Source organism: Pongo abelii, chromosome 3 (genome assembly GCF_028885655.2).
Source record: "Pongo abelii isolate AG06213 chromosome 3, NHGRI_mPonAbe1-v2.0_pri, whole genome shotgun sequence".
NCBI classification, from domain to species: Eukaryota; Metazoa; Chordata; class Mammalia; order Primates; family Hominidae; genus Pongo; species Pongo abelii.
Genome location: NC_071988.2, coordinates 136,108,199 through 136,133,739, shown reverse-complemented (window position 1 = coordinate 136,133,739; position 25,541 = coordinate 136,108,199). Strand labels below are relative to the sequence as shown.

The 25,541-nt window shown below is 34.8% G+C and overlaps 1 long non-coding RNA gene across 1 annotated transcript in view; it reads left to right on the top strand.

Moving 5' to 3' along the window:
• The window catches only part of LOC134761356 (uncharacterized), an 85,675-nt gene that overhangs the window by 25,089 nt on the left and 35,045 nt on the right, over positions 1-25,541 (top strand). Inside the window, exon 2 of the long non-coding RNA XR_010139881.1 lies at positions 7,278-7,393. This is a non-coding gene — a long non-coding RNA (uncharacterized LOC134761356). The remainder of the gene's footprint in view (positions 1-7,277; positions 7,394-25,541) is intronic.

Here is a 25,541-nt window from a genome sequence, read left to right as displayed (position 1 = left end):
TGTATTTTTAGAGAGTAATCAGCTATGTTAGTCATCTCTAAGGAAAAATACATTGAAAGCTATAATCTGCTGACATTTTAAATCTTCAAAAAAAAGTAATAGAAGCATTCATTTTATCAATGGGAGACATATAACTCAATACTAATATGGTAAAGGTAAGAAAAAGTTAAAATTTCATTGAAATCAATGTGCTGCCTAAATTATTGCCTACTGTGGGAGTGGTAAAATATTTCTGACATATCACTGTAAAAAATGATACAAATCTTTTATTTATTTATTTATTTATTTATTTATTTATTTATTTATTTGAGACAGTGTCTCGCTCCGTCACCCAGGCGGGAGTGCAGTGGCGCGATCTCCACTTCCCAGTTTCAAGCAATTCTTCTGCCTCAGCCTCCCATGTAGCCGGGAGTACAGGCGTGAGCCACAATGCCTGGCTAATATTTGTATAAACAATCTTTAATAGTTAAATTATATGATGTTGGTTACGGGAGCAGCTCTCATGTAACCTAATAACACAATTCACTCGGACTGGCAATTACCGCCTATTCAGCAGTATCACTCAGTTGCCTTATTGCTGGAAATTATGAAATTATATAATACTAGAAGTTGACCTTTTACCATTTAATCCTACTCCCTTACATAAGCAATCAGAAAGTTGAAAATAACATGTGCAGTGGATTAGCATTAGATCTGATATCTATCTGTCCTCCTGATAATCATTAGCCGCATGACTTTTAGAATGTTACTTAATCTCTGAGTCTCTGTTTCCAAATTCGGAGTAATAATGCTTTTTTTACCAAACATGATAAATATTGTAAGAATCAAAGGAAGTGCCATGTATGGAAGTGCCTTATCATTGATTGTATTATTGTTTTCTGAAATATGGAATGCTGTATGTCCTTGCGCAGCATGTGGTTTGCATACACATTCACCAGGAAGGGAATTCGATTGGGACACATGCTCTGATGTACTCTGGGGGACATGAGAAGACAACACTGTGGTTTGTAAATGTTCTATCAGCTGTGGTCTGGTCATTCTCAGCAGTGATGGGCACCACCCTAGAATGGCTCAGGAGGAAAATTTCTGACAAGACAAGAGATAGCGAATCTTTATCTTGCTTTAGGATTTAGCCAACGGGGGCTTAATAATTATCTTATCCTTCTGTCTTTCCAGAATCCAGAAAGCCTGGAAGATACTTTTCCAAGAATTTATTTTCTGTTTAGATTCTACCCCTGAAAGGTACCATACAATATTTGGAAGGTGAAATAGAATCAAAGCCATTTTGCTCTGGAAGCAGTAACCCAATGTACAGGCAAAAGACAGACCTGATGTTTTTCCAGTGCCTTCACATGTTTTGTGAATCACTTGTTTCAGTGCTGCAAGCAGCTGACATGTCTTCAGTGGTGTTCTGAAACTCTTATAATTTCCTTTGCCATTGCCTGCCACTTCCAGATTTCCTGGAAGTTAGTGATGCCTTTTCTGACCTTTGTTTTCCTAGTCTTTCTAATGTTTTAGTATGTATGTAATTTATTGTATTAAATGTCTTCCTATCTTCTTTGCAAATCCCAGATTGATACAGTATCTCACTTTACTCAGATATTTCTGACAATTTACCATCAATTATCTAATTGCTACATAAAACACCAAAAACTTAGTGACTTAAAACAACAACAATAAAATTTAACTAAAAATCAATTTAAAAGATGTATAGAGAATTTCTAAATATTTGGAAAGGAAAGAAGGCACTTCCAAATAATACATGAGTCAAGGAAGAAATTGGAACAGAAATTAGAAAGTAATCTAGATGAATATGAAAATACAATATATAATAATTTGTAGGATGCAGATAAAGCACTTCTTAAAGAGAAATTTATAGAACTAAATGCCTATATTACAAAAGAAGGAAGATTTGAAATCAATGAATTCAGCTTTCATTTTAAAATAACAGAAAAAGAAGATCAAAGTAAATCCAAAGTAAGCATGACAGTAAATAATAAATAGGACAAATCAATAAAATAGAGCACAGTAAAACAATAGAGAAAATCAATGAAACAAAAAGCTGGTCCTTTAAGAACATCAATGAAGTCGATAAATGTCCAGCCAGAAAGGTCAGAAATAAAGTAAAAATCAATATCAGGAATGTCAGAGGTGACATAACTATAGATCTTACAGATGATTAAATAGTAATAAGGAAACATTATAAACAACTTAATGACAATAAATTTGACTACTTAGATGAAATTCATTGATAGACATGCACTATCAAAGCTTATCAGGATTAAATAGTTAAGCTAAACGACCTTACATTTAGATATTGAATTTGTATTTAAAAACTTTATCACAAAGGAAACTAAAAGTCTGGATGGCTTCATTTATTAATTCTACCAAATATTTAAGGAAGAAATAATACCAACTCTATACCAATTGTTCCAGAAAATTTATGAAGAGAGAATACTTCATAGCTCATTCCATGAGCTCAGCATTTCTCTGATATCAAAAAAAGACATTACAATGAAAGAAAGCCATGGACCCACACACCTCACAAAAACAGATACTAAAGGTCTTAATATTTTACAAATCTATCACAATGGTTTATAAAAAGGATAAAACATGATGATTGGGTGGGACTTATTACAGGAATACAAATTTTATTTACTATTTAATAATTAACCACTGTAATTCACTGTGTTCACAAACCTCAATCCCCCTCAAAATACAATCATCTCATTTGAGACAGAAAACACATTTGACACGCCTCTCTTTCCACAAACAAGAAATCTAAGAAACTGTCTCAACCTTAATGAGAAAAGACTGAAAACTTTACCAGGAACAAAACAAAAATGTCTATTACTATTTCTATTCAACATTGTACCAGAGATTTTATTTGGGGCCATAAGGCAATAAAAATATGTAAAAACATCCATATTGGAAATGACCAAGTAAAGCTATATTTATAGATAATCTGATTGTTTATGTAGAAAATACTAATGAATCTATAAAAATAGTAGTGAGATTAGCAAGGTTGCATGATACAAGGTTAATATATTTTAAAAATATTTCTCTATATGCTATAATAAGTAATCTGAAATTAAAATTTTAAGTACTATTTAAAATAGCATCAAATTATGAAATTATTAATGATAAACTTGTCAAAAATATGCAAGACCTGTAAATTGAAAACCATAAAACATTACTGAGAGAGAGAGAGATGCCTTAGTCAGTTCAGGCTACTATAACAAATATCATAGACTAGGCAGCTATTTATTACAGTTCTGGAGGCTGTGAAGTCCAAGATCAAGATGTTAGTTGATTTGGTTCCTGGTTTGCTGACCCTCTATGATTTGCAGACAGCCACATTCTTGCTGTATTCTCACACTGGGAAGAGAAAGAGGGCTCTGGTCTGTTCCTTTTCTTATAAGGTCATTAATCCATCACGATGGCTCAGCCTCCATGACCTCTTCTAAACCTAATGACCTCTCGAAGGCCTGATCCTACTTCCAGATACCATTATATTGAGGATTAGGACTTCAATATATGGATTTTGAAGTAGCACAAATATTCAGTTCATTGCAAAAGTTTAAAACAATACAAGTACATAAATTCTTGTTCAGGATTTTGAATCTATAGGTTAAATGTGATCTCCAGCCACCTTTTAAAAATATGAAATGCTTTTATTTTTATAGAAATCAACATTCTGATTAAAAATTCTTACAGAAATAAATTTAATTTATAAAATCCATAAGGACCTTAAAAAATAAATTTGGAGGCTTAAAACCTAATTTTGAGATTTATCATGAGGAAACTAATAAAGACAGCGTACTACTGGCACAAAGATGGCAAAATAAATCAATTGGTCAATAAATAGACTCACACGTATAGGCCTAATTGATTTTTGAGAAAGGTGACAAGGAAATTGAATGGGGAAAGGATAACCTTTCTCAAAAATTGTGTTAGGACAATTGGTTAGCCATATGTAAAAATAGGAACCTTGATTCATATCTTATTACAACTAATACAAATGTATTCAAAATGAGCGAACAACCTAAACATAAAAGTTAAAAAAAAAATAAAGTTCTTAGAAGCAAACAAAGGAAAAATATTTGCGACCTTGGTTTAGGCTATTTCTTAAAGATTCAACTGTAAGAGCATAATCTATGAAAGAAAAGAAATGATAGATTGAACTTTACCCAAATGAAGAACTCTTTGAATGACATTGTTAAAAAATGAAAAAGACAAATCACACAGTGGAAGAAAATATGCACAAATGGTATAAAGACTCCTCAAAACTCGATGATAAGGAAATTAACAACCCAGGTTAAATAATTAATTATATTATTAGTCTTTATGGTATTGCCAATTAAAGCCATAGTGAGACACTACTACACACATATTAGAATATGGAAAATTAAAAAGACTGACTCTCAGTAGTGGGCAAGGATATAGAACAACTGGAATTCTTATACATGATTGGTGGGAATGTAAAATGGCACAGTCTCTCTTAAAAACAGTTTGGCAGTTCTTAAAATGTTCAAGTCAAATATATATCTAGCACATAACCCAGACATTTTATCGTCAGGTATTTATTTAAGAGAAATGAAACATATGTCTATACAAAAGTTGTACATGAATGTTCAGAACAGCTTTAATTGTAATAGTCAAAAATTGTAAACAAGTGTCCATTAACAGGTAAATGCATAAATAAATTGTGGTATATCCATATTACGGAATCCTAGTCAGTAATACAAATAAGTAATCTACTGATATACCCAATATGGACAAGTTTAAAAATGATCATGCTAAGTGAAAAAAAGTCTCTAATGATCAGTGATGATGAGCTTTTTTTCATACACTTGTTGGCTGCATAAATGTCTTCTTTTGAGAAGTGTCTGTTCATATTCAAGTCAGGAAACAACAGATGCTGGATGCGGAGAAATAGGAACGCTTTTACACTGTTAGTGGAAGTGTAAATTAGTTCAACCATTGTGGAAGACAGTGTGGCGATTCCTCAGGGATCTAGAACCAGAAATAACATATGGCCCAACAATCCCATTACTGGGTATATACCCAAAGGATTATCAATCATTCTAATATAAAGACACATGAACAGGTATGTTTATTGCAGCACTGTTCACAACAGCAAAGACTTGGAACCAACCCGAATGCCCATCAATGCATCAATGATAGACTGGATAAAGAAAATGTGGCACATATACACCATGGAATACTATGCAGCCATAAAAAGAATGAGTTCATGTCCTTTGCAGGGACATGGATGAAGCTGGAAACCATCATTCTCAGCAAACTAACACAAGAACAGAAAACCAAACACTGTTTGCTCTCACTCATAAGTGGGAGTTGAACAGTGAGAACACATGGACACAGGGAGGGGAACATCACACACCGGGGCCTGTTGGGGGGTGGGGGCGATAGGGGAGGGATAGCATTAGGAGAAATACCTCATGTAGATGACTGGCTGATGGGTGCAGCAAACCACCACGGCATGTGTATACCTATGTAACAAACCCGCACATTCTGCACATGTATCCCAGAACTTAAAATAAAATAAAATAAAAAAGTCAGGCCAAACACACACTATATGATTTCACTTATATAAAACTTTAGAAAATGTTAAATGTGTCTATAGTAGCAGAAAACAGATCAGTGGTTTACCCAGGATAGGGTATGATGTGGGGAGGGGCAAGAAGAAAAGAGTACAAAGGGGCATAAGGAAACTTTTATGGGTGATGGCTATGCTTATTATTTTAATTGTGGTAAGGATTTCATGATTGTGTCCTCATATTAAAATATAAATTATACCTTTGACCTGGGAGAAATGTACCTTACGTCCGTTATACCTCAATAAAGCTGTAAAACAAACATACAAACAAAACTCAACATCATGAATATTTGTTTCTTCCTGTGATCAAGACTGGGCTCAGCCATGCTGCTTGTCTCTGCTTCCTCCTGGTGTCAACTGGGCTCACTCTCGAGTTGGCAATCAGCTGGTGTCTTGACTGGGCTGGAGGGTCCAAAATGGCCTCACTCACATGTCCAGTGCCTTAGCTGAGGCTAGAATAAATGGGGATTGGCTGGACTTCTCTTTCTCCTCATAGTCTTTCATCTCCAGGAATTCTATCTTATCCTCAAGAGGCTTGCCCAGGCTCCCTGATGCAGAGTCTCAGACAGCATGAGGGTGAAAATAAGAGCTGAAAGTCCTTTTAAGATTTAAGCCTGTAATTTATACAATGTTACTTCTGGCCAAGGAAGTATTCTACTGGCCTGCACAAGTCATAAGACCAGCCCAGAATCAGTGTGGGAAGGAACTATAAGGGTATGATTTATTTGGGACTATTTGAAACAATCTATTACAATGTCTATAACTTTCAACCTAGTGATTTTTGCACACATACTTCTGTATCATTAATGTTACAGAAGTATATTAGCATATGTAATAAACACAATTCAAAATTCGACATTAATTCAGTGATTGATATTTGTGGTTGGCAATTCCTATTTCTTTACTATCTATACTCTGCCAAGTTCCTACCTTATGAACATTTTTTCCACTTTAGAATGGCAGAAGAGGAGGTGGTTCTTCAATTTTATTTCTATATTTAGGGCTATACAATATTCACTGAATGTTTTTTCCTATTCTTCAAAAACATGTAGCTCATATATACTTTCCCAGCTTTCATGAGTAAAAACAACTTTCATTATTTTTCCCTTGTCATGGTTATTTTCTTTTCTCCATTGCTATACCCTTTCTTTTTTACTGCAAAGAAAATATTTCACTGTTTCTAGATAATTTCTCTTAAGTCACTTAACTTAAAGGCCTCTCTATTGTACATCCCTTTTTTTGTAGCCATATTAACTTTAATAAAAACATTAAATTGCAATATTTGAATTATATAAACTAACTCAAAAGATTTGAAGCATTTAAACAGCCTGTATTGATTTACCTTCTATGACAAACTGCTGAGTCAAGCACTTTATGTTGCACACAGTATCTGATAAAATTATGGTAGACACAATAGACATGATAAAAACAATGGCACCAGGCTAGAAGAAAGGCAGATATAAGACAAATAGTTGTATAACAATATACAGTCAATGCTATGGAATTAGCAATTACCTACAGCCAATACCTATGCAATGCCAGATTCTAGAAAACACCAAGATCTATTGACCTAGTTTTCTGTCTAAGACCGTTAAAATGAATCATTAGAGTCTGCCAAAATGTGAACAAGCATGATTCTTGGTTCTCTCTTGTACAGTCAGTCCTGAAAGGATTATAAAAGCAAGAAAGAAACATGGACTCTAAGAATTAACAACAGTGTGGGAAGCCACCGAGGAGATTTATGACTACCTTAAATTGGTTGGTGTTTGGATGGTGAGTGCCTGAAAATTGCTACTAAATATTTTGATGAGAAAATGAATTAAGATAAATCTTTTTAACTTTCTGCTTTTGATTATCTTTTTTTTTAACCTTAGGATGAATATTTCCTGCTCTTTATTACTAGCAATTGGCAACAACATCTCAGATTGGATAATGGTACTGGTGGAATGACCACCAGAAAGAAAAAAACATCCCCACTAAAGTGATGAAAACATGTAGAGATTGTCCAACCTTTTGCTTTTGTACCACTTCCCCTTCCAGATGTCAGGGTTGTGATTTATTTCTCCCTAAGAGTTTAAAAATAAAACTTTCATCAGAAAATTTGCCTGATACTGATGAAAAATAAGATGTAGTAATTTAGGCCTTCAGACTAGATTCAGAAATAGAATCCATTAATATTTTTTTACTAGGGATCCATTTAAAAACATCTAAACATGATGAAAATGAAAGAATGGAGAGAAATATGCCAGGTAAATATAAACTTAAAAGAAAGCTGGGGAAACAGTATCAATATCTGACAAAAATAGATTTTCATGTAAAAAAAGTGGCACACATACACCATGGAATACTATGCAACCATAAAAAACGATGAGTTCATGTCCTTTGTAGGGACGTGGATGAAGCCGGAAACCATCATTCTCAGCAAACTATTGCAAGGATAAAAAAACAAACACCGCATGTTCTCACTCACAGGTGGGAATTGAACAATGAGAACACATGGACACAGGAAGGGGAACATCACACACTGGGGCCTGTTGTGGGGTGGGGGGGAGGGGGGAAGGATAGCATTAGGAGATATACCTAATGTTAAATGACGAGTTAATGGGTGCAGCACACCAACATGGCACATGTATACATATGTAACAAACCTGCACGTTGTGCACATGTACCCTAAAACTTAAAGTATAATAAAAAAAGATATCATAACAACATTTCTCTTATAAAAGACACAACAGAGCAGAATAATATATCTATCATAATCATATGCCTATTTAACAATATGAATTCCAAATATATCAAGGAAACAACAAACTAAACAGCAGGAAGAAAGAGATAAATCACCAATTATAGTTATTCATTTCCAGAGTACTTTGCTCAGAAACATGTAGAACAAGTAGACCAAAAATACAGATATTGAAGATTTGAAGAATACAATGAAAAACATTGAGCTATTATGTCTATCTATATCTACCTACCTACCTATTCTCCTTGACTTAACAAACATTAAATATACATTCTTTTCCAGAATACACAAAATGTTTTTAAAACTAGGTCATACATGAGATCATAAAGGAAGAATAAATAAATTCTTAAGTATCAGTATTTCATAGGCTTTTTTTCTCTGCCACCAAAACATAGTGAAATTTGAACAAATAAAAAATAACAGCAAAGAAGAACTCATATATTTTGAAAATGAAATAACATATTACTAAATAATCTTTGGCAAACCTAGAAAATTATAAAGGAAATGTACAGATATTTATAACTTGATAATGAAAAATAATAGACACATAATTAGATAGATATAAACAGATACGTAATTGACTTCCAAAAAATATACAAAGTCAGGATTTGCGGGAAACAGATAAAACTATACAAGGAAAAATTTTGATAGCTTTAAACACTTTTATCAGAAGTGAGAAAAGATTAATGAGCTCAATATTCGACTCAAGAAGTTGGAAATAGAAGAAGAAAGTGAACTCAAAGAAAGAAGAAGGTGGAAAATAAAAGATAAGAGGGCAGAAAAGATGAAATAGTAGAAAGTATTCATAATTTCAAATTAAATTTTAAAAAAGGTTAATAAGATGGCTGGAAAATCCGATTAAGAGAGAAAAAAGAGAAAGAGGTAAAAAGAAAAAAAGATGCAAGTAAACAAAATACAGAATGAAAACAGAAAATCACTGAGACAGCAAAGATTAAAAGAATAGCAAAAGACTATGGAAATTACTATTCACTAACAAATCTGAAAACTGAATAACATGAATTAATTCCTCCAAAAATAAAAACAACCAAAAATTGGATCAAGAAAAACATGGAATTCAAATATGCAATTAGTATTAAACAATTGCAATGTTAATCAAAATATTCCCCTTTAAAAATATTTTAGAGAAAATTTTCATCTTGTTAGGTGGAGAATTCGCATGCTCTTGGCTGAGATGTTCTAATATTATAAAATATCAATCATCCACAAATTAATTTATATATTCAGTGTTTTCTCAGTCCCAGTAGATTTGCTTGAGGAAATCAAGAAACTTTTCTCTACATTTATGTATCACAAGAAAATCCTCACAGTGAATGATAGGGGATATGTAAGACGACGTCCTTTGCAGCATTATTTGTGGTGGTGGAGTGTTGGAGGCATTCCGTGGTTCCATCACTAGGAGAGTGGAAGGTAAAATGGGAGGAGTCCATGCCAGGGGGTATAATGCCACAGGTAGAATCAATGGAGAGCACATAGAAACATGAATGACTTTAAAGATATAATACTGAAAGGAAAATAAGAGACAAAGACAATAAGAGATAAAATGAAATAGGCAAGACAACATTATTTTAATAACTTCAAAATATAAACACAAAACAATAATAAAAACTTGCAGTAACACAATAAAACAAAAATGAATACATTAAATTGATTAATGGTTGCCTATTGCAATATTGGAGAGGTGCGGAACTGGAAGTGGGATATGAAATTAGAAATAAGTGCATCAGTAAATGAAGCAAGAACACAGCCTTGCGTAGACCCAATGATAATGATGCTGTGGCATGAACTGAGAAGTTTAATTCACCCAGCCCTCTGAGCCTGAGATTCAAAAGAGATTAAAGCAAACAGCCAAGAAAAACACATGGAAAGCACACATTTAGAAACCAGTAACCATAGGTTACTGAAAGTCTACATAAAACTATTGAAAAGTAATAGCATGGTTTTCTTTTCTGTTTAATCTCCAGCCTTTCCCTTTCCTTGTTCTTTCACCTGAACTTACACTTGTTAAATTTCTCAAATTGTAAATAATAGTAATAACAAAATATGCAATAACTCCTCCTTGACTTTATGCCATCCCTAGGTCTAGTCTCTTCTTGGCAAAAATTCTTAGTAAAGCAGTCTATGCCCTATGCTCTGATTCCCTACTTTTTAGCTCCTCAATACTCATTGTAAGTGGGCCATCGATCCACTGGCATACACATGGCATTATTTAGATATTTTAATATAATTATATATGTAATCAATAATATATTTTGTTTATTCAATTTAGTGTCTTTTAATATAGGAATATCCCATTTATCACTCTTGCTATATTAGATAAGAAGTTCTTGAGGTCACCCCATATATTATTCATCTTTGCATCCACTCACACATCTTAGTACAGTGCCTTGCAATATTAAGCATCTGAAATATTAATAGTAAATGAATAAACAGAGCTTTGATTTTAAATAAGTAAAAAGGTCCAGTCATAGACAAAATTGAGAAGTTGGCATATTTTACTTTGCAGTCTCAATCTACCTTTTCTTTGCTTTGTGTCATAGTTATACAGTCCAGGCCTATATTCTGGTCTCAACACTTATGGTCTAAATATGTTGAGAAAGATATTTAGCCTCTCCAACTTTCATTTCCTCATCTGTGAAATAGCAAATACTTATTACCTATGATATAGGGCTCTTATGAGAAATCAATAAAATAAGGCTTATATCATTGCCTCTCCCACTATATGCAAGAACTCAAAAATGATTGAAAGTACTTTTATTACATAGCAATTCCATTCCTTTATTCCTTTTCCCACCTTCTTTTTTCTTGCTCTCTACTTCCTGTCAAAATTGGAGATAATCAGATCTCAGTTATTTAAGTTATAAGACAAGGTTGTCACTCAACAGTCCTGGCTTCTGTGGAATATCAGTCCTGGAGTCTAGAGGATGGTCTGACAGGCCAAACTAGGCATAAAAAAATAAACCCAGAAAATGCCTATGCTATTAAGATAAAGAATAATTTGGTTTTGCAGAGTTAGGGGAGTGAGAGCTTGGACTGAAGATGCTATCAGAACACAAGAGACATTTTCCCAGGCAGTAGGGCATAGCATTGATAGAATTTGAAGTTGAAAGCACACTGAAATTTAGACAATTTTTGAAATGTAGCAGCTCACACTGGAAATTTGGGGATTGATTTCAAATCACATGAGGCTTGGAGATTCACAAGGGTAGGAGATTGGGGATTAAGAGACAATTCAGTCTAGAGAGAAACAGAGACCTATGCATTGTCATGGACACTATCGGTTTCCAACTAAATATATGTTCCTTCTTCTCCTTTGCTAAACAACACACAATATGGGAATATATCTTTCCGCATGCAGTAAATGTTCTTCAAGTGAAGCTGACACACCCCTAGTTACAGGAAGAGGGTTGATTGAGCAAAGGGTGGTCCAGACCATTTTTATATTGATTGGTGCCAATGAAGCAACACACAGAATTTTGTGGCCTTCCTTAAGAATCTGGCCCAGTAATTGACTTAAGACTCCATTTGTGCTAATAAGAGACAAGTGAAGGCATGCTGGGGATTTGGGGAAAGAGGTTTTCTCATTTGCATTTGCTTTGTTGCCAGAAACAATCCCACTCTCCAGTTCAGAAAGATGTGGTATAAGATGTGAATCCTGGAAGTACTATGCCATTTTTCCCTTTACTGGGAAGTCAACTGTAACAGAGAATGCTATACACTTACCAAAACCTGTTTCCTGTTGTGCCTGGCATTATAAGATATTTTCTATGCATTTTGTACCTAGGGATAGCACATATCCATATAACTAAATTCTGTTTTTGTCACTTCTGGGCAAAGTGAAAACAAGAAGGTATGCCTCCCCTATGCTCTCTTTTGCTATACACCAGCTGAATGAAGAGAACTCTGAGCACTTATAAGAGAGTGTAACTACATGTTAGGAAGAGCCCGCATTCCTAAATGATGACCTAGAAGGCTGTTACCACCAGAAATATTCACATTGGATGATGATGTGAATCGGAAGTTAATTTTTGTTGTTTAAATCCTCTAATAATTCAAGATATATCTATTGCTAGCAGTTAGCTAAACCAGAATTAACCTCACACAGGGAAGATAGGATAGAGATAGAAAAGCAACCATGCTACATTTTCTTAATCCAGTCTATCTTTGACAGGCATTTGGGTTGGTTCCAAGTCTTTGCTGCTATTGTGAATAGTGCTGCAATAAACATATGTGTGGAATGATAGACTGGGTAAAGAAAATATGGCACATATACATCATGGAATACTATGCAGCCATAAGAAAGGATGAGTTCATGTCCTTTGCAGGGACACAGATGAAGCTGGACACCATCATTCTCAGCAAACTAACACAGGAACAGAAAACCAAACACCACATGTTCTCACTCATATGTGGGAGTTGAACAATGAGAACACATGGACACAGGGAGGGGAACATCACACACCAGGGCCTGTCAGAGGTTGGGGGGATAGGGGAGGTGTAGCATTAGGAGAAATATCTAATGTAGATGACAGGTTGATGGGTGCAGCAAACCACCATGGCACATGTATACCTATGTAACAAACCTGCACGTTCTGCACATGTATCCTAGAACTTAAAGTATAATAAAAAATAAAAAGAAAAGAAAAAAAGGAAAGAAAAGAAAAAGCCACCATGTCCCCAGTGATACTGTTGAGCTGTTGAACCAAACAATCTCTGAAACTCAACCCAAATCTCCCAGTAATGGGAACAAATAAATCTCTATTACTGTTTAAATAGTGTGAGTTGGATTTTCTGTTTTTAGCTGAAAGGTAATTTTATGAAGAATAAGACAAAAACCAATCCATGGACACAGGTTACAAGGTTAAGCTAAGTCATGAAGAACAAGGCAAACATATCTATTGAACAGAACTAGGTTCCAAGATGAGCCGAGTCCTAGCAACAAAGCAATAAAGCCAATTTGATGTTAAACTGTCAAACAATGAATCCAGGATATTCGTATTTTGTATGCGCCTTAATCAAAATCACCAGATATTTGGGTTATTGCTGTACCTGTAGGTGGAGTTCAGGTGGCCCTGAGCATAGTGGAGGCTAGACTATATAAGCAGGAAGCCAACTTCCCATTACACCAGGAAAATAAATTAGGGATTGGCTGGACTGCAGCAGATAGAAGTCTGTTTCAAGTAGCTGACGGGGATAAAATGTTCTTTTAATGCTGTTCTGCACTAACGTAAAACCAAACCTACACGTCCATGCCAGTCCAAACCTCTTTACATCTTCTCCTTACTTACTACCCATATATTATTTCCTGTTCAATACTTATGAATATTTCACACTTTCTCTGGTAATCCACCCATATTTTCCAATACATTTTATTTTTTATTACTCTATTTCATTACTACAGAACTATATTTTAAACATTTAATCTCTTCTGTTATACACTGGAATGCATGTCCCCACTTCCTCTGTTATCTTGGCCCCTACTAATATTACTTATGAGAAAACATGTCATTGCAATAAATCCTTTTCATTGGTAAAAATTTAATGGTAATGTTATAGCAAGAGCGTTCATTCGTAATGAATACACCTTAATTATTTCAAGAAATTTCTAAAGATAATTTTTTTTTTGCATATTTGGGGAGAATTAGTTAACAGTAATGAATCAATAAACAACATAATCTATTTGACATAAATAGACCATACTCTAATTTCTATTCTAAAATCTAATAGAAATGGCTTACTATCTTTATTTCTACTCTTAAGTCTATTATTTTACCTGCAAATTATAATGAATTTTAAGTTTCTTAAAAAATAAAGAGTTTGTGCTATCTGTGATTCTGGTAGCTCAGTATATATTTACAATTGCAGCTGCAGTGATCAAGAGGGTTGCATTCAAAAGTGCTCCAAAGAAGGGACTGGAAAGTATTCAAATTCAAACTTGTTCAGTTAATCATGAATTATATTTGACTTCAAATGACGAGATGACAAAAATTACTTTCAAATCAGGAAAATATTTGAAGTTTAATAAGATAAAATTTAATATACAGTCATCTGAATTTGTTGGAGATGAGGGTAGAAATAGAAACAAATTTCATTCAACCACCCAGACCACTTCTAACCGAATCAAAAAATATATTCTGAGTATTTGCCAGTGAATAGTACTGTTTTGGACAAGTGCGGTGTTTAACCTTGATCCTAGGACTTTATACGCTGGCCCCCTTCCAGAGAATTTCCACTTAGGATGGGCTGCTCGCCTGCGCAGTGCCCTTCTTACCCTTGGGAGGTGCACGCGCAGTGTGTTTCAGAAGTTGTACACATGCCCATCTGAGGCCTTCTTCCCTTTTCCAGTGGTGTGTCCCCAGAAGGTCATACTCTGCCGTTTTTGTATCTTAATGCACATGCCTGGGAAGTTACTTCTCCCTGGTGTCTGGATTCATGTAACACTTTAGTGCAACAGGTGTGGACCACCAGGAAATGGCCTCTCCCTGGTGCTGGCTGCCAATTTAACGCTTTTAGAGAGGAAATGTGATAACTGCCAAACCATCACCTGACATTCCTAGTGGGTGGGGGAGAGCCCTCTCCTTCCCTGCTCATGCCTAACTATCTAACTACCTGTAACAGTATTAACTCCAAACAATATAGAGTGCCTAATTCATGCTTTGCCAAATCACTCACGACATACCACCTGGTTTCCAAATGATTATACACAAAGAACACAAGCAAAACGGAGATCAAATAACCTTTTGATTCATATCTGAACAGGTATTAGTGCAGATTGCTGGTAAAGGCTTGATACACAGAGTCTACACAGGTTCTAAGCTTAAAGCTTGCAAGGGATCCTGCCTTGCTCTTAAATATTAATATTGGGATGAGACAAGCATGTCCATATGTGTCTCAGTGGCAAAAAAAAAAGAAATAAAAAGATGGATGGTGTGGACAGAGAGAGAGAGAGAGAGAGAAAGTCTTGAGAATATTACTCAGCTGCAAGAGAAAGGGAGAGAAAATACATGAGAGAGGGAGAGAAAATACATGAGAGAGAGAGAGAGAGAGAGCAAAAGTCTTGAGAATATTACTCAGCTCCAAGAGAGAGGGAGAGAAAATACATGAGAGGCTGTGTGAAACCCAGATATCTCCAAGTGAGAGACAGACCCTGTGTCCATTTCCTGACACAGCTACAGTGTATCAGAGACAACTAAGACACAGTATCCTACTTCATGGTAAAATATACCACGAATGCTCAAATGAATGCTTTACACTCTACTCCATCATATTAATACCTCCTTTTCCTGTAGAGGAACAAGCAATTTGGAGACCAGATTACCTATGTTCCCAAACCTCAGCTCTACCTCTTATGTTCAAATCCTAGCTGGGTGTGTTTGGACAAATTATTTAGGCTTTCTATGCTCTTTCCTCATGCATAAGCTTAGGATAATAAAATTACCCATTTCGTGGGGCTTTTCTGAGGCTTTTGTGAGGATCGGTTTTTGGAATATGACATCCTGAAGTGTATCAAGATAATTCTGTTCTTTTCATCTTACATCTAGTTGTCAATGCATACAACTGATTACTTTGTACCTTCCTGGGTAAAGAGAGGCAGACAATTTAGTCTATGCCAAAAAAAAATGCATCAGAACAGACATTAATTAGGCTATCTCCAAGGTTTCAGCATATACTAGATTAAAATATCACTCCCTAATTTATTATGAATTACAAAGTATGCCTATCCACACTTTTCAATCATGTTCATTAGGAGAGGTTTTTCAATTAGTACCACTTCGTGGCTTAGCTCAACAATAATGTCAGTTAAGAAAAATGCCTCCAATTTGTAACTCTCCTTCTTACTAAGGTTTCACAGAAAAATTAAATTTAAAATTAATTCCTTTTGCAGATTTTAATAAAAAGAAATTAAACTTTAAAAGTATTCCACTTCCAAGTTTTCTCATTCTCTGCAAATGGATTTAACTAGGGGGCTTGGTAGAATTTTAGTATTTTTCTCAGACAACCTAACTAGAGTCAATAGCCAGCACTGTAACATTTTCAAGGTTGGATTGATTCAATCCCAAGCCTTAAGTAGTCTCATTTTTCAATATTTGAAATGGTTAACACAGACTAGGCTGGGCGCAGTGGCTCATGCCTGTAATCCCAGAACTTTGGTAGGCCAAGGCAGGAGGATCACTCTAGGTCAGGAGTTCGAGACGAGGCTGGCCGACATGGTGAAACCCCATCTCTACTAAATATACAAAAATTAGCCAGGCATGGTGGCATGCACCTGTAATCCCAGCTATCGGGAGGCTGAGGCAGGAGAATCACTTGAACTACAAGACTATCACAAAACTAGTCCTCTACCCAAGAAATTCATAAGAAAAATGCAAGTTCTTATAAAAAATGATTCCAAACAAGATGATGGTATCAGACAGGACTTCAACACTGACTTTTTTATAGCAAAGTATGTACTGTACTGTCCTGTGTAGCAAAGCAACTTATAATGCTTGTGGCTCTAGGGGCCCAAACGATATCATCAAGCCTCTTTCTCTCTCTCCTTTTGCCTTCTCTTGGGCTCTGCATTCTTCTCTGCAGACTTCATTCACAGACAAGCCTTTCAAAATAGTGGTCCCCAACAACTTGAAGTTTACATAATTCTCCAGAGTGGCAATTCCAGCAGAAAGATATATGCTCTGCCTGAGTTCAAAATGAAATAAAATAAAATCCTAGGATTTAGTCTCATTGGACTGACGTATCCTAATATCATATACACATCAGAGATCAGATCAGATACATGATGTTTTCTGGGAAAATGGAAGGACAGAGAAAAGATAAAAAGAAAATCTTGTTTTAACATTGTCCAGAGTATAATCTGTGCATACCAGTTGTCCAGAGTTCATAATTTAAATGGTTTTGTGGGGAAAATTTTGTTGAACAATTAATTTTACTGTCACATACTTTTCACTGTGCTCTCTAGAATTCAAGGGTTTTTTGTTTGTTTGTTTGCTGTTTGTTTAGTCCTCTGCTTTTGCTGTGAAACCTTCATAATCTCTGCCTCCAGTATCCCAGTAGGAATCCATATAACTTCTCTCATGTGTTTTTCTCACAAATCTCATGGTAGCTAGTGCTATTGTGCTGCTGTTGTTGGCATTTCTCAAATCCACATGTTAGAGGCTAAATTTGAAGCAATAAATTTTGTCTTATATTAGTCGAACATAACCTATCCTTTTCTTTAAGATACTTTTTCTTGAGACATCATAAAGTCCTTGTTCTCTCCTTATTTCAGACTGTAGCCTGACTTGACTTTCAACAAAGAATCAAATAATTTTCTTAGACTCAACAAAGAAAATAGAGGAAAGGAAAAAGAGAAAAAGAAAAAGAAACCCACATATAAACACCAAAAATAAAATAAAAAGCTATAGACTCTGAGATTTCCAATTTTATGCCACATACCCATTCCAGGAACTAACAATACAGATGCCAAAAGTCTTTTTACACTTAATCTCTGTTTGAGATTTCTCTGGCTCTGGCAGGCTTGTGTAAGAAAAAATGTTAAATAAATTTTTTTTTTTTTTTATGTTTTTTGTGGTGAACGTAACCAGTTGCTCAGTTGCTAGCAAGAACAATTCCTTCTCCTTGCCTCCAGGGCTCCTGAAAAAGAAAAAGAAAATATTTATCTCTGGCCATGATGTGATCCCTGTTTACTCACTTTAAGGTCCCAAATAAGCCTGCTCTATAGCTGGATCATTTTTCCAAACAACAAATACCAGCTGTCATATTTCCCCAAATCTTTGATATCCTTATACAGCAATTTACTTCCAAATGCTGTCCCCCGTGAAGCTCCATACTTGAGATTGAGAAAGTAGGAATTGAGATTGGCTTGGATGTTATTTTGATAGCATTAGAATGTCCAAATCGTGGTGTTTTGTGCAAGTAGCAAGTGATTCTGCATGATTGTAACTTAGAGGGTGGCCAGCGTTGGGATGCTGAGTCTAAAAAGTATGCTGAAGCTGTACTTTTGTTACTTATGCCAGACCGCATTTATTTCACTTATGCCACTTATGTTACCTGTGCCTGCATTTATGTTACCTCTAGATTTTACTCTGTAGGCAATGAGGATCTTTATGTAATGAAAGATGTGACATATTTTTATTAAATTCAGTATTAAAAACATGTATCTCAACTTTTATTAAACGTTTATGTCCTTAATTGGACATTGCTTTCAGTTTAAAAGACTGCGTGAGCAATAGAAGTGCATGAGTTCAGAATTATCTTTTGGTATTTAATATGTAAGCCAACTGCGAATGGGAAATTATCATTAGAGCCGCCTTGTTATCTTATGAAAGTATCTTAATACCTTATTGGTAATATTTTGACAAGTCTTGAGGATACTACTCAACTCCAAGAGTTAATCTCTAAGAAAGTACCACCAAATTCTGCTGATTTTCAAGCAATTAAACAGTGTAATTTGATCCACTGAACTTAAATTGGATCTATGTGCCAACAATATAGAACTACAGTGTCTTTTTAAAATGATCCTGCATACATGGGCTTCATTAGATCTCCTTGTAAATGCATCGCCAAGAGTATTAGTATTGATGTTTCTTTGGTGACAAGGAACAGGAATCCATTCAAATAAAGAGGAAATGTTTTGAAGGGATATGAGGGAAAAGCACAATTGAGCCTTGTTGAAGTCATGAATTGTGGAGCCATCAGAGCAACTACTTTTTCCATCTCTCTAGAGTCAAATTATTTCTCACTGTTTTCTTGGTAAGTCTCCTACTTCTTGCTACAAAAAGAACTGTCATTCCTGACAAAAATTTGCATGACTTGTGAATCTACATTCTTCGAAAGCCATATTTCAAATTCTCACAGAAGTTCTGATTGGTCACTGATCATTCATTGCATTGTTATAGTTGGACTGTGGTCACATGCTACTTGTGAAGCTAGTTGGACTCAGCTGTACATCAGGCATTGCTGGTGGTGAGAATTTCCTAGTGAAGGGAAGGAATGTATGGGATAGCCTCTTATTGTGCTTGATCATTTCTTTTTAAAAAGCATTTTAAAAATTGTTCTGTAGAGACAGAGTCTCACTTTGTTGCCCAGGCAGGTCTTGAACTCCTTGCCTCAGGGAATCCTCCCACCTTGGCCTCCCAAAGTGCTGGAATTACAAGTGTGAGCCACTGTGCCCAGCCTATAATTTGTTTTTAAACAAATGATAACCAAATGAAAAGGCCACAATGACTATTCCAGAATTGACCTAACCTAGTGCCAGAATTTATACTACAATTAAAGATTAATAAACACAACCTTGAATATTGATCTCATCTTTTCAAAAATCAAGTACATTAGATAAAATCAAGAGGATGAGAGTCATTTATAATAATGTTATTAATTCTTAAAGCTCTAAATAATTTTGCCCTGAAATTATATAAATTTTTATTTTATTATTTAGAGTAATTATTTTACCAAACAATTGTAATTTGAAATTTAGAAAAATGTTATGAGATAAATTTATAAAGAAAAGAAAAAAGGTAACAACTAAGCGCAAAACCAGACTAATCACCATGGTAACTAGATTTTTACACATGCATTAATAGTGTTTCCAGAGTAAAGAACAAACAGAAAGTAGTAGACAAGAAATATTTACATTTGAAATAAGATATGTAACTCTAATGTTTTATATGCTGCAATGCCACTAAAAGAACAATATTCACAAAAATGTTATTTTTCCTCTCTCTTCTGTCCTATGATACATGTCCAATTAAATAGAGAGATATGACAGTCTATGACTGGAATATGCTGTTATAACAAAGCAAAATGACAAGATTCTGCATGCTTGATCACCTATTATTTCTTACTTCCCTCAAATGCAAAAATGGAAAAAAACTTTAAATGAGAGACTCTTAACAGAATTAACTTGCTTTTTAAAATATTATCACTCCTTAGAATTAAGAACAAACACACTGAAAACTTACTATGTTTCAGATAACATGACAAATGCTTTGCTTACAAGATCATAATTTGCTTTAATAACAGCTATGTGGATAAAAGTTCTATGATTTTGTTTCCCATTTTACAAATGAGGAAGGAGGGTTACGGAAATTTAGCAGCAGCATGTTGGGGAGCCTGGAGAAGAACAGAAATGAAATGAAATGAAATGAAAAATCCTAACGGTGACCAGAAGGAAATTGTTCAAAAGGCAGCTGTTGCATAGAGAGAACAAGTTTTTGGCTAGGGTGACAGTTTATAAATAAATGGTCTTGTTAAGCCAGATATTGGCATTAGTAGAGATTTACCACACTTAGTCTTGAGGAACAAGTGATAGGAAATGTTAATGCAAAGTTTTCAGCTCAAACTCCTGAGATATACTTCAAATGGAACCATTTTTGTAATGGTGTTTATTTGGCACACTAATTATTCACACTCAAAGACAATCCCACAGAATCTCCTACTTGTACCATCTTTGGAAAATCACTAACACTCTTTAGTTTTTGATCCATTTATCTGAAGATTGTTTCTATGAGAACTGAAAGTTCTAATGTTCTGTAATTTTATGGAGACCTTTTTGGTTTATGTCAGCTCTGTCCTTCTCCTCTCTCAGCTATTTAGTTTCCTTATAAAGAATTCTGTTCATATGTCTGTTTATTAAATCAAGCATTGGCTTTGTACCAGTCTTGAAGGAATTCACTTTTATTCATATTTAGATAATTGAGATGGTGAGTGCAACTCTTATGAAACTAAATCTCATAAAACTGTTTACATTTTCTCGGCTTCAAAAAGTAAATATGCCAGTCTGAGTTTTTTTTTTTCCTTTAACAACTAGTAGCGTGGAAACCTAGAATAACTATGTCATCTGTACAATATTCTTTCCCAAGATAATGAAAGTCACTTTAAACAAACAAATGATAGTCTGTGCCAGGTGGGAGTCTTCTGATTCATTAAAACCAGAGTGAACTTGGAGCATGTTGAACTCAAAGGAATTGGCAAACAACTACAACTAAAGCAAAATCCATGGAATTTAGAATTAACAGGTTTTTTAAAAAAATACTTCATCAAATAATAATTTAAGAAAATAGAAATACAGCTGACTCTTCCTAATCATAATGAAGGTATAGTGGATACTAAATAGCAGGCAGTTGGATTTGATTTTAGAAGAAATTTTTATGTGCATTCTGTTATCTCCATTTACCATAAAACCACTGTACTGTGAATTTGTCATGAAATGATTTTATGAGATAATCAGTAAAATACTTACCAGAAAAGCCTTGATATGTCTTAAAAGGCCAGACTGGAAGTACAAAATCTTCTTGGAACTTGTCTTCTCTTGTTCTCAAATGTAGTTGAAAACCAATTAAATCAAATAGGAAAATCTAATTAAATCAGAAATGCTGTCTTGTCTTGCTGATATTTTGTACCCATGATCTCAATTAAGCAAAGATTTAGACAGTCAATCAAGAGTTACAAAAGATATTTCAAATATTTAATTTGAGATCATAGTATCTTTAAGATCAACATCATACAAACATGCTTAGGGGAAAAATACATTTCCTTTCTTCAGCTTTCAGATATAATCAGTGAACATTTATCAGGGTCCAAATAAATGAATTAAATTTTTGTTTTTAAAGTATTTAGAAAAAGCCATCACGTATTACCTTATGCTGTTTGGTAGATGCATTTTCCTGAATCAAGAAAATTATTTGGTTTATAGCAAATTACAAAATTTTCTAAAGCCCCTCTTATTTTCCAAAGAAAACTTATTAACATTCTATAGAACTAATTCTTAGGATCAAATGTTAAAAAATGCTGGGTAAGTTATAGCTACAAGGTTACTATCGATATTCTTCTATATGGCATGAAAAGTCCACTAATAATTTATATCCATTTCCTTCTGTACTCTCCTAATGCCCTATGCTATTAATAGCAACACAGCCCTGGAATTATCCCTTTCTATACATTATAGATACAAAAAGCTCATTCTGGGGTCACTCTTTATTTCTCTGTTCTTAATGTGTACATTAGTTTGCTACAGCTACCATAACAAAATACCTCAGACTGGATGGCTCAAACAACAGAAATTTATTTTCTCACAGTTCTGTAGAATAGAATTCCAATATTAAGGTATCAGCAAGTAATTTCTTTGAAGGGCTCTCTCCTGGACTTGCAGATGGCTGGCCATCTTGTCACCAGCCTTTTCTCTGCATGTGTATTCCCATGATAGCTCTCTATGCTTCCAAATTTCCCCTTTTGATAAGGACAGCAATCAGATTGAATTAGGGTGCACTTACGTGACCTCAGTTACCCTTAATTACCTATTTAAAAGCCTTATCTCTAAATATAGTCACATTCTGAGGTACTGGGGTTAAGACATCAAAATATGAATCTGTGATGTGCGCCCTCCTCCACCCCCACCTCCTGGTTGCTTTTAGATTTTCTCCTTATCACTAATTTTCAGAAATTTGCATGATGGGTTTTGGTGTGGTTTTCTTTGTATTTATCCTGTTTGGACTTTGTTGTGTTTCTTTGATCTATGAACTAACAATTTGTTTTAAGTTCAGAAAATATTTTGCCATTTTTGTTTCATATACATTTAGGTTCTGTCTTTAGGAAATCAGATTACACATATGCTAGGCTTTTTCATTTCTGTAAACTGAGTCCTTTAATCATTTTTCTAGTGGGTTTTTATTTAGTCTTTTTAGCACCAGTTTTTAAAAGTTGTCTATTTATTAACAATATTAGCCCTTTTATGATACTTTTTGCCTGTATTTCCTCCCAGTTTATCATTTATCTTTTGAGTTTGTTTTTGTTGCTGAGTTGTTTTCTGGCATGTAGAAATTTTTTAAAGTAGTTGAACTTGTATTTCTTTTTTGTTTCTGATTTTGAACAATAGTTAGAAAGATGTTCCCATCTTGAGAATATAAAGGAATTTATACGTTTCCTTCTAGTACTTCTATGATTTTCTTTTTTTGCACTTAGTTTTGTATTTATTTTATTTACTTTTTTTTAATTTATTTTATATTCAGGGGGCTCATGTACAGGTTTGTTACCTGGGTATATTGCATGATGCTGGGGTTAGGGATAAAATTGATACTGTCACCAAGGTACTAAGCATAGTACCCAATAGTTAGCTTTTCAAACCCCGCCCCACGTACTTCTTCACTCTAGTAATCTCTAGTGTCCATTATTATCATCTTTATGTTCCTGAGTAGTAAATGTTTAGCTGTCTGAATGCTTCACTTATAAGTGGTTTTCTGTTCACATGTTAGTTTGTTCTGGATAATGGCCTCCAGCTGCATCCATGCTGCTGTAAAGATATTATTTTAATTTTTTTAATGGCTGCATAGTATTCCATGCTGTATATGTACCACATGCTCTTTTTCTTTTTCTTTCTTTTTCTTTTTTTTTTTTTTTTGAGACAGAGTCTCGCTCTGTCGCCCAGGCTTGAGTGCAGTGGTGCCATCTCAGCTCACTGCAAGCTCTGCCTCCCAGGTTCATGCCATTCTCCTGCCTCAGCCTCTCTAGTAGCTGGGACTACAGGCGCCCGCCACCATGCCCAGCTAATTTTTTGTATTTTTAGTAGAGACGGGGTTTCACCATGTTAGCCAGGATGGTCTCGATCTCCTGATCTCGTGATCCACCTGCCTCGGCCTCCAAAGTGCTGGGATTACAGGCGTGAGCCACCGCTCCTGGACTGTACCACATGTTCTTTATCCAGTCCACCACTGCTGGGTGCCTATCTTGATTGCATTCCATGTCTTTGTTATTATAAGTAGTGATGCAATGAACATGTTACTGTGTGTGTCTTTTTGGTGAAATGATTTACTTTCATTTCAGTATACAGCCAACAGCAGGATTGCTGTCTTGAATGGTAGTTCTATTTCAAGTTCTTTGAGAAATCTTCAAACTGCTTTCCACAGTGACTGAACTAAGGTACATTCCCACCAGCAGTTATAAGCATTCCCTTTTCTCTGCAGCTTCACCAGCATCTGTTGTTTTTTGACTTTTTGGTAGTAGCCATTCTGACAGGTGTGAGAGGGCATCTCACGGTAGTTTTGCTTTGCATTTTTCTTATGATTAGTGATGTGGAGCCTTTTTTCATATGCTTGTTGGCTGCTTGTATGATTTCTTTTGAGAAGTGTCTGTTTATTTTTTTGCCTACTTTTAAATGAAGTTATTTGTTTTTTGCATAATGAATTGTTTAAGTTTCTTATAGATTCTGAATATTAGACCTTTTCTGGCTATGTAGTTTGTAAATATTCTCTCCCATTCTGTAGGTTGACTGTATAAAAAATAAAATACTTGGAATACATCTAGCCAAGGAGGTAAAAGATATCTACAAGGAGAGCTACAAAACACTGCTAAAATAAATCATAGGTGACATAAATAAAAGGAGAAATATTTCAAGCTCAGGGATCAGAATAATCAATATTGTTGAAATGGCCATACTGCCCAACGCAATCTACAGACTCAATGAAATTCTTATTAAACTACAAGTGTCATTTTTCACCGAACTAAAAAAAACTATTCTAAAATTCATATGGAACCAAAATAGACCCCAATTACCAAAGCAATCCTAAGGAAAAAGAGCAAAGCTGGAGATACCACATTACCAGACTTTAAACTGTATTATAAGGCTACAGTAACCAAAACAGCGTGATACTGCTACAAAAACCGACACATCAACCAGTGGAACAGAATAGAGAACCCATAAATAAAGCCACACACCTACAACCATTTCATCTTCAACAAAGTCAACAAAAATAAGTGATGGGAGAAGGACTCTCTATTCAATAAATGGTGTTAGGATGGCTGGTTAGACATATACAGAAGAATAAAACTGGACCACTACTTATCATCATATATAAAAATTAACTCAAGATGTAGTAAATATTTAAATGTAAGACCTCAAACCATAAGAATCCTAGAAGAAAACCTAGGAAACACCATTCTTTCTGGATACCAGTCTTGGGAAAGAATTTATGACTAAGTCTTCAAAAGCAATTGCAATAAAAACAAAAAATTGACAAGTGGGACCAAATTAAACTAAAGAGCTTCTGCACAGAAAAAGAAACAATAAACAGAGTAAACAGGTAATCTACAGAATAATTGATTTTTTATTTTGAGTTTATTATTTGGATTTTGTGAAGTATGCTTTACATTTTGTGGTTTTTTCCACTGATT